We start from the raw sequence: 11,228 nt of genomic DNA, 5'->3' as shown, positions 1-11,228 counted from the left end.
CACTTTCTAAATCGTGTCCCTCGCTTGACTGTACCCAGCCAGAGTTGGTTTGGGAATGGGTTTTGCAAAATCAGGGGTTTTACCCAACAATGGCTAATTTGGGGTTTGGCTTTGGTGTCTGGGCCTAAAAGAACATGGAGGGTTTTCACGTTCCAAGTTTTCTTAACTGACTGGTGACGCACCATGAAACAAGAATCTCTGTTTTTCTTTTCAATAATTTCCCCCCTTCTGGCAGGGTGGCCTGTGAGACCTAGTTAGAACCCGTTATTTCAGCACTGCCAAACAATAAGTCAGACTAACGTCCACAACCTGTTGGCCTTAGACCTTGGTAAGTGCATGTGGGAGCTTTATCAACCTGCAGCTGCTCCTGTTTACCTGAAAAACCCACATCTTTCCTGCCTGCCTGCATTCTTCCTGGCCCTGCTCCCTCTTTTCTCTCCGTGCCCAGAAACTATGACAGCTCAGAGTTTTGACGGTCTTTGTCCCTCACTCTCTCAGCCTAACTCAGGACTCCAGTTCCATCTACTCTTTCACATCTGTCTACATGTTAGATACGTGCTTAACTTACATGGACCATAATTCGTTAACTCTGTGACACCTATTGCAAGACACACCATTATTTTATCTACTACCAACAAGGCTGAAAATGTTGCCAATTTAAAAATTGATGCATGCCATTAAATGCATGACCTAGTCTAACTTCCGAAATATTAAAATGTGAAAAAAAATTGTCTTAGAGTTGATCGACTCTGGTAATTTAAGGCAAGAAGAAAAGAGGTTACCTTTAAATGTCCTTATGAGGCCATTAACAGGCCCACTGTATTTCTCCCATTTTGATTTGCTGATTGACTCTCTCTTCCTTCACTTGATTTCTTTCTGCCTCCTGTGTGCAGGTTCTGTGGTAGGTCTGGGGACACACATTAAAGAAGAAATAGTCTGTGACCAAGGAGCTTTTGTTTGGGGAATGGATAAAAAAAGAAGCTAGAGAATTCCAAGAGTGACTGTTGCTGTGCTGGGCAGAAGTACAGAACTCTGGGAGCACAGTGAAAGGTCACCTAACTGAGTCTTGCAGGAGTTATGGAGAACTTTCCAGAAAGACAGCATCTGAGCCAAGATCTCAAAAATGAGTAAGGAGAGTTAGCCAGTCAAAGGGACAAGGCAGATGAGGAAAGAAGGGATGGAAGTCAAGGAAAGGAAGCACTGCTAGGCAGCAGGGGAAACTTGGCGTTTTAGCAGGGGGAAGTTTAGTGTCCCGGCGACTGCAGAGGGTTCCTGCAGGACAGGAGGAGGCGAGGTGGGTCAGGACCAGATCATGAATGGCCTTGGCTACTGTGCTGAGGAGCTGAAAATGGATTCTGAGGAAACTGGTGGACCAGTGAAGGGCTTAAGTATAAAGTGAGAAGATCCGTTTAACCCTTTATTGAAATTGGTCAGACTTGGTTTTGTAAGAATCAAATGGACTGTGGATAATAACCTGGATCTTCTCCACACCCTTGGCTTCTGAGTGTGCACTGTGATTGTAATGGATACTCAGTTTAGCCTTTTGCTCCTGGAGATGTCTATCCACCCATTATGATGAATATTCTTTAGTACCCTATAATTTTCTCCCTTCAGTATTTCTTTCTGAAATTTCCACCAGTAAGGTATTTGGCTCCCTAGATTGATCTTTATGATTCTTATCTTACTCAAATTTTCCATCCCCTCATCTCATGGCTCTACTTTTGGGAGCATTCCTAAAATTTATCTTTCATCCCTGCTACTCCTTTTTATGGGAGAAACAGCACATCGTATTTTTAGTTTATAAGAATTCTATTGTTTCCTTTTACAGAAATCTGTCATTGTTTATGGATTTAATAGCTTTTCAAATCTGTATGATTCCTGCGTTATCTCCCGTTTCTTCTCTTTCCATTTCACCTTGTTTACTTTGGTCCCTCTCTCTATGGTGACAGTTGCCTTCAGCTTTCTGTAATCCAAGGTTGTTCATTCATATTCAAGGATGGAGATTTAAAACCTGAGTGGAAGTTTTACCATCATAACTAGCTAGCTAATATTAATAATTAAAAAGGAGCAAAGGGGAGGCCAGACATTATAAGTGTGGCCATCTGAGCAGCTTACCCAGGAACCTGCAAATTTATACTCCCCAGGGAGCCACCAGTTCATTCCCAGCAGATCACTGGGGAAAGGGACTGGGCAAAGGGGAAAATGGGTGCCTGCACAGTGAAGTCGGGATGACATAGAGAAGGGGCTTGCCTGTGAGTCTAACCTGGGAACCTGTGAGTCTAACCAGGAGGGTGGGCCCCAATGCTAGCCTCGGAAATCTGGGAACACATAATCCCCAGACAAAGGAATTCTCTTTCTCTTGTTCCTCTGGCTTTGCTCCTGCTTTCTTCTACTCGCCTGTGCCACTAGCTGTCGTGTGGCCCCGGAAGCTATGTGGCCTACGGCCATGTGGACCCCACATGCCACGGACTGCAGCTGGGAACACAAGCTAAGCTAGCCAGATGCTAGACTGGACTGTGCAAATGTGGAATGAAGGCTCTGAGCAGTGGCTTTGATAAAATGGGACTTTTTCCATGGCAGGACAGAGGGGGATGGGACCTGGGAGACTCAGGGGCTTAATACCACAGAAATAAAGCTTTCCATGATACGTCATCCTGCTGTGGGGGCCTCAGGAAATTCTTATTCCCATGGCACCCCAAGAAGCCCACTGCCATCAGCAACAGGTAGGGACACAGCGGGTACCCCACCGATAACAGAAGCTCAGTGCAGAGGCACAGGATTAGCGGACTTCCCTGCAGGGATCCTGTAGGGAGCTGACCATCCCATTAGAGCTTCTCAACCACTAGTCTGTAGGAGCTCTTCTGGTGACTCAGCTCTTCTAAAGAAGTTACCTTCTAATCACTTGTCTTGGCGGCAGCTTCCTGGTTATGATGTTGTGTGTACATGAAGGGGAAGAAGACTGAGGGGGTCCAGCTATTCTAGAAATGTCTAATAAGAGCAGACTTTTATTAGTTCCCTTGTGTTGAGCCATGAGCCTCACCTTCACTCACCTATCTACCAAGCCTGGGATCTTTAATCAGCAGCCACTCTCACGCAGGTTCTCCAGCTAATAAGTGACGCTCCAGTCTCCTGTGGGCACAGTGGGGGTGCTGTAGGCGTCAGTGTTCTGTTCATGGCAGGCTTTGAGGAGTTGGAAGGACCCGATCGTCAGTGTTCTGTTCCTTGGGGACAGGGTCAGTTTATATAAGCTAACCCTCTAATCCCTGTTCCAGTCTCATGTCTCAGCCCTCCGTCTATGCACTCAGCCTTTCCAGGGTTCTGCGGCGGGAACCGCGTCTACTACAGTTACTGTGTTACCCACCCAGACATGAGGTCTGGATTGCTCTGCCCTAATAAATCAGGGTCTGCCCTTCCATCCGCTTCCACAGTGCAGTGATTTGTTCAGACGGTTTGCCGGCTGAAGCCACCTCCTGTTCCTTTTGTCCTGGGTCTGTAGCCCTTTATTCCTTTAATAACAGTTTAGCGGGGGCTTGGGAGAGACGGAGAGTAAACATGTGAGTTCAATCTGCCTTCTTCAACGGAATGCTCTATTTGCAATTTAGATTTGCAACGTTTTAGCTCCAATAATTCCTTAGGCTCATATATGGAATAAACATTTTCTGAACTATAAATTAATAAGCATAATATGAACATTATGGGAGACATAAATACAGAACATTTGAAGTCAGAGCCATCCTGAAAAATTAGAAGCATACAGCCATATTTCCTAGCTAACATCTACTCTCTGCTTTCTTCTACTTTTATACTATTTATAGCCTTAATTAACTTTTTTAAAGTCATAAGCCAAAATGGAATAGTAATATGTCAGGAAAACTTGACCCAGGCAACTCTCACCCCCAGTTCCAACTTTCTCCCTCTGTTCCCCCAGAGTACGTTCACCAATACTTCCAGGAACGTGTACAGACAATTTTAGACTTAAACAATTTTTAAATCTCGATAGGGCCAAGTTTTCCACTCTTAGAAAAACATACCTTTTCTTTTTTCATATTTGACACAGTGTAATCAAACCAACAAAGTATCCTCCTCAAGGGGGAACAGGTTTTATTTAAAATATCTTGAGCCCTGGAGGGTGCAGCTCAGTTGGTTGGGTGTTGTCCCATGCACCATGCACCATGCACCATGCACCATGCACAAGAAGGTGGTTGGTTTGATTGCCTGTCAGGGTACATGCCCAGGTTGCTGGCTTGATACCTAGGAGGGAGCAGCTGATCCATGTTTTGCTCTCACATCAGTGTTTCTCCCTCTCCTTTCCTCTGTCTCTCTAAAATTGAATAAAAAAATATTTTTTAAAATGTCTTGATAAACCTTTGTAGTGAATAAGAACTGAGGGCATTCAAGGGCTTGAGGTGAGAGATATTTATCGGCATATCACCGGCAAGAATGTAGACACTTTCAAAGACAGGAGGGAGCAAACAAAATGGAATTTCTAAGTCACGTCTCATAGGAAAAAAATGGAAATTTGAGGATGGGAAGAGTATGGCTCTGCAAAGGAGCAAAGGATCAGATTTTTAATAATAGGGATGTCTCACATTTAAATACATATGTGTGTGTCTATTTCAAAATAAATAAACATGTATTTTAATATATATTAAAATATATAATCTAATATATAGAATTAATCTTTATTATGTCAAAATAAATAAACATGTCGACATAAAATAAGCCCCATTCATTTCCACACACTTTCAGAAAAAATGGCTGCATGAACAAAGGTCTGGATTCAGGTGGGTTTCTTTCATAGGATGGGAGTGAACCGATCGAGGAAGGATGTTGAGTTTGACATGGTCCAAAACAGGGGTGGCAGACAAGGAACAGCAAAGTGAACCGTGAACTCAAAAAAAAAACAAAAGAATAGCAGAAAGGAGAGCTCCAAGCCAGCAGGGGCCAGGAAACCCGTAAATCATCTCCCCTGGAGGATCCAGGGACAGGCAGGAACTCAAGGTTCCCACTCTAAGTTCTTAAGACATTAGCTGACATCTGGGTTAGTTTTATGCAATGTCTCTGGGTCTTAAAAAAAAAAGCAAGTTGAACCTGTAGCTTGCTAAAGGAAGTTGAATCTTATATTGTATCTGCTTTTAATGAGAATCAAACTGGAAGGCACTTAACCCAAGTAAGGACACAATAGGAAGGCTCAGGGAATGTCCTTGGCTGGAAGTGGCTTGGGCAGGTTGCACAGCCGCGTGGGGTAGGGGACAGGGATGCTGCGGGTGGAATTTAGTGCTGGATGGGGGTGTGACTGGAGGCACCGGGGTAAGACCCCGGCAGTCGGTGGCTCTAGGAGCCATGCAGACTCGGACCGTTGCAGTGTTTCCCAAATGGGCCTCAAGCTAGCCTGCTGTTCCCTCTGCAAAGTGCACAGCAGCGCCTGATAGCCCTTTTTCTCGCGCAAGCCGCTGGCAGGGAAATGGAGGTTTCGCAAAAACTGTTCCAGTATTTTGTAAATTCTGTCGTTCTCTAAAAACACCAAAAAGGAGTGAACAGAGTGGAAAAGCTTCCAAAGCCGGCAGGGCCTGGGCCAGGTTGGAAGAGCCTCTTACACGGAGACCCCCTCCTGGTCGGGACAGGGTTTTCCTTTCTGTGAAAAGGGCTGGCGTGTTAAATTATTATTTGTCTTTATAATGCTTTCTCCTGAGCGCTCTCTGGGGATTTGCATTTTCCTTTCAGATGCAGCCCTAATTTTAGGGATAAATCAGCAAAAAGGGTCTGCACTAACCTGTCATTTTCCTCTTCTGTTTCGAAGCTCTCTCTGTATGGGAGTTAACGTCTCCCAAAAAAAGCTTTTGGAAAATTCCTGGTTAGGCCACTCGCTTGTTTTGTGAATGACGTTTGTGGTCGGCTATAACATATATAGCATGCCTTCTCCTGGCTGCCTTCTTCAAGCATGTTTTTCTTATTTTGGCATTTTTATGGAAGTGATTAAATATTATTTGCTTTCAAGCTGGTGTAGAAATTGTGGAGATGTAGCTAAAATCCAACATACACATACCCACACAATCATCAACACACACACATGCAGCATTCTCAAAATATGTGTGGAGAGCTTTGGTTTGAGTCAGCTTGCTTTCCTTTCTTTCTTTCTTTCTTTCTTTCTTTCTTTCTTTCTTTCTTTCTTTCTTTCTTTCTTTCTTTCTTTCTCTCTCTCTCTCTCTCTCTCTCTCTCTCTCTCTCTCTCTCTTTCTTTCTTTCTTTCTTTCTTTTCTTTCTTCTGACAATGCGGAGGGAGGGAAATGAAAGTAAATATGACTTCCATTTCATTTTAGGCTTGCTTTCTAATAGAGGGAGCATTGTTTCGATGCCCAAGCCTCCTGTTTTTACCCAGAGTTAAATGTTGTAGAAATGTTGTTTCAAGTCTTATTCAGAATGACTTAAATATTTTTGCAGGGTGTCACCTTCCAAGCCATCGTTAATGTTTTCAGTTTCAATAGCAAGTTGTATTGCTATAGTAACTCTTAAAGGGATAGTCTTGCCCCACTCCACTCCGTTCGCCCACCTCCCCCCAAAAACATTAAACTGAGGAGAAAATAAATCCTGGTATTTAGACCAAAAATTCCTGACATACTGATCAGTATTTAGTAAGTTCCAAAAAGTATCCATAAGAAGCAGAATGGTTTTTATTTTATTTCTATAGCGTTGTATGACAAAATCTAACAATTTTAAGAGAAACTTTGGTTTTTTTAATTGGAAAATTGGGACTCATGTCAGAATAAAATTTTTGTCAAGAATTCTATAGCTATTAGAAGAGTTAAAAAATCTAGTCAATACCGGTAGACTGAATGGGAGGAAAGGATCTATTCCATTTCATTACTTCCTATAAGGTCTGAATGGAATATCTGACTTGATTGCTATATAATCTAGTAGTTGGGTCTACATAATATTTATGCTGTAAAGGAAAGGAGATTAAATATGTGAATACATTTTAAAAATACTTTTTTTATATATGTTATTATAATAGTCATGATTAAAGGCATATTCAGCCCTGGCCAGGTAGCTCAGTTGGGTTAGAGTGTCATCCCGATATACCAAGGTTGAGGGTTCAATTCCCAGTCAGGGCACATACAAGAATCAACCAATAAATGCATAAATAAAGTAGAACCACAAATCAATGATTCTTTCTCTCTCTCTCTCCTTCTCTCTCTCCCTCTCTCTCAAATCAATAAAAATATAACAAAATAAGGACATACTCAGAAAATGTCTTTACCTATTCATATTATTTAGTTCCTAGGAGAGAACTATGAATCATCTAGTAACATTATTATTAAATGGGTCATAATCCACTTTTGATTTCACAATGCCAGTTTCTTTGGGACATGCATTTATTCAGACTCTGTAGACACATTGTAAACTCAATGCAAGTAACAGCATCTGTCTCTGCCTGGTCTTTCAGTTGTTGTTTCAAGAAGTCTTAATAAACATGAATTTGGTTAACTAAGCACACTGAGGCTCCCATAAAAAGTAAGATATTCTCTAACTCAGAGCCTTGTCAAATTACTTGCAATTTAAAATTACTTATGATTTATATAAGTCAATTGACAGCAAAGACTTTGTGTGGTTAATTCTTCTTTTCACAACAGAAATGTGTTTGATAGCTTTCAACAATAGAAATATTTTATGTTACATTTCTGTCATGATTGATTTTATTTCTTTGATCATGATATGCATGAGAGGTATTTTTCAAATTGAAGCACGCCACACTTTAGAGATTAGGCATTGGCCACAGGACACAAAGCAGTGTCTGTGCTAGTATTAGCCACCAGGTCACCTCTACCGCAGCCCATTGTATCCTCTATTGGACTGGAAAGAATATCTCTCCTACTGAGGAATCTCAAACTTCAGCCTTCCTTATTATAAGAAAATTATCCTATGACTTGTGTCCTCATTAGCATTTGTGTTCTTTACATATTTCTATTATATTTTAAGAAGATCCATTCAAATAAATAACAAGTATCTTTACTTACTTTTTAAGTTAACATACTTTTATTGCTTTAAAGAAAAATGTCCTTGAGTTTCTTTTGTGTCCAGACTTAATGGTAGTTCAGCTTGGAGGCTATTCAATAATAGTGAATAGTGAAAATTCTTCAAAAAAGATGATTTCAGCCAAAAAAATGTTTCCCAATCCAAAGAGTAAGTTTGCCACCTGATTCATGTCATGTTTTCCTTTCTCTTGTGACTGGCACCTCCTTGCACCCCTACCTATATTCCCTCACACTGTTTTCCTTGCTTGGGTTGGAGGTCATATCTCTTCCTATGAGCTTCGCTCAGAACTGCCATACGGGTGAGCACTCCTCAGCTTAGAAGAACCAGATGGCCATGAAGAGACCTTAATGTTCCCCTACATGTCCTCTAGGCAGTCCTTCACGAGGGACAAAATGTGCTGATTTACCACGACTCTGAGTCTTACTCTAATCCAGATACAAAGGACAGTTGTCCTATCTTGATGGCAGGCATAACCCAGAAGGATCCTACCTTTACATGGCGAAATCAACTTGTCTGGAGAACAAATCGTTTGGAGAAAGCCCTGAGCTGTACCATGTATTATATGTAGGACCAAGATAACTTTCTGATCCAAATAAAATATTTAGGCAAAATAGTAATAGAAGACACTATGATTTTATGTTATGATGCTCAGAGATCCTTGGAGTTTAAAAAGAGTATGCATCTATCAAAAGATAATAAAACGTTATGGATAATTCTAAAACTCTAATACCTCTACCCTTCTTCCTCATCAAATGAGTAAGAGGATTTTCAGAGCAGTCAAAAGGTCACTGGGCAGGGCAAAAGGGATTAGAACTGGTGTGAATCTTGCACCCTCTCCAGCAATCTGCCTGCACTTGGAGGAATTCCCTGACTACTCTGAGACCCAACTTTATCATCTTTAAAATGGAGAAAATTATACTGATCTAACTGGCAAGATGAACATGAAGGTCAAATGAGAATAAATTTGAAAATCTATTAAACTTGCATGAAAAATGCACAATCAGCATCCTCTCCATAAGGTCAGACTGATTTCCAGGTTCTATGCCATTCCTCTTCTGCCCTCTGGCAGAGGTACCACCAGCCCTTGAGCAACAGAAACATGAGGAAGAGAAGTGAAGCGGCCTTCCCAGCCCTGAAATCTCTGCAGTCCCTTCTCAATGAAGAATTGCCCTTTGTTGCAATATCCTGGCTACCAAACACCCCCCCGAAAGAAAATCTACTTGAAGCTTTGTAAATTAATGCATTTACTTTATAAAGCCAGGAACAAGAAAAACAAACACTGGAATTGCTCATCAGACAAATACATGACAGCAATACTGGCCTCCTTCTGGGCTCAGAAGCCAACAGACTTTGCACCTATTTGTTCTCCTCACCCCTATGATGTGAAGCAGATAGGAAAGACCAAGGTTGTTTTACAAATCTTCTGACTCCACCTTGAAATCAGTAACACAGAGAAAAACCACTTGGGAGCCCAGGGGCCTGGAAGAGGGGGCCAGGCCTGGGCCTTCAGATACGGCCTAATGTCAAGTAGAGAGTTGCTAATGTGACTCAATCCTTGGTCCCTGGAGGGACTCCTCCAGCACAGACAGATGCCTGGATCCCCTTGGGGGAGGGGGGGATTAGGGAAACAAAGCCACTCTCTCAGTCTAAAGGTACTTTGATATCTGGAGTCTAAATTCTGAGTTTCTAAATACTGAAAGGATATTGGTTATTTTATAAAATAGCTCCATGTGGGAAGCTCTTTGACCTAAATGATGGAAATCCTGGAGGGGGAAGCTATGGTTTATCTACAGCGCCCAGCTGGTAACCCAACGGAAACTAACACGAAAGAAATGTTGAATAAATGAATGAGTGAATGAATGAATGAACGAACGAATGAATGAGCAAACTCCAGGAACACCAAATAGTAGCAGACATCTTTAGTTTTTTTATTAAGGAAATTGCTAAAAAGAGACAAAAATAGAGAGAATTGGATACTGAACCTCCATATAACCATCACTCTGCTTCTACAATCTTGTTTTGTCTATTTCCTTTCAATTTGAGGGATTGAGTAGGTTATTTTAAAGAAAATCCAAGATTGCATATAATTTCATCCTTAAATACTTCACTTTACATCTCTAATACATTAGAACAATCCTTGTACACACTTGAAAAAATTAATAGTAATTCCTTAAATCTTATAAAATCCCTCTCTATCTCAAAGATATCTTTTAATGTTTTGTTTTTAGAATCAGAATTCAAACAAGACTCAAAAAATTGCATGTTTTCTTTTTGTCTTTTAAGTGTCCTTAAACCTGTGGCAGTCTTTTCCACCCCACCCCACTCCATTTTGTTAATACCATGGACTTGTTGAACAGAACAGACCGTGTGTCCTGTAGAACTTGCCACATTCTGGATATGGCTGACATGCCTGGTGATGTCATTTCATTCGATCCTCTGTGTATTTCCCCTAAACTAGTCAATATACGTAGAGGCTTCATTAGATTCAGTCTACTTCAAATTTGTTTTAATAGATCTGTATTGGTGTAGTAGTTAACTCTTTACAACTATTTTCTGGAGCTCAGGACAAGAGGAATAGTAGAAGTTGGACAAGTATTCCTCTTACTAAAAAAGGAATGGCACACATACAAGGATACACATTTCCAGTTTGGAAAAGTAGGTGAGAAGGAAAAGCTAAATCATGTTTGCAGACCCACAATGATTTGTTCATAGTTACAGCCAGTGAAACATATTGCTTAAGGGAATTTTACAAAACACCAGTTAGGGCTAGATGCTATGGGGAATATGTAAATCAGAGAAGAGGGGATAAGGTAGTGGCAATTTGAAATCAAATGGTGCCCTGGCCGGGTAGCTCAGTTGCTTAGAGTATTGTCCCTATACATCAAGGTTGCAGGTTCGATCCCCAGTCAGGGTACATACAAGAATCAACCAATGAATGCATAAACAAATGGGACAATAAATCGATGTTCCCCACACACACTCTCTCTTCCTTCCTCTCTAAAATCAATAAATAAAAAATTTAAAACAAAAGAAATTGAATAGTTTTGTTAACTTTCCAGCTATAACAAATTGCCAAAAGCTAGGTGGTTTAAAACAAGAGAAATATATTCTCTTACAGTTCTAGAGTTTAGAAGTTTGAAACCAAGGAGGCACCAAGGTCCTGCATCTTCTGAAAACTCTAGGAAAGAATCCGT

The sequence above is a fragment of the Miniopterus schreibersii genome, assembly GCF_964146895.1.
Source record: "Miniopterus schreibersii genome assembly, chromosome: 3".
In the NCBI taxonomy this organism is placed as follows: domain Eukaryota; kingdom Metazoa; phylum Chordata; class Mammalia; order Chiroptera; family Miniopteridae; genus Miniopterus; species Miniopterus schreibersii.
The sequence above is the reverse complement of the archived record's forward strand: the minus strand, read 5'-3'. Positions refer to the sequence as shown.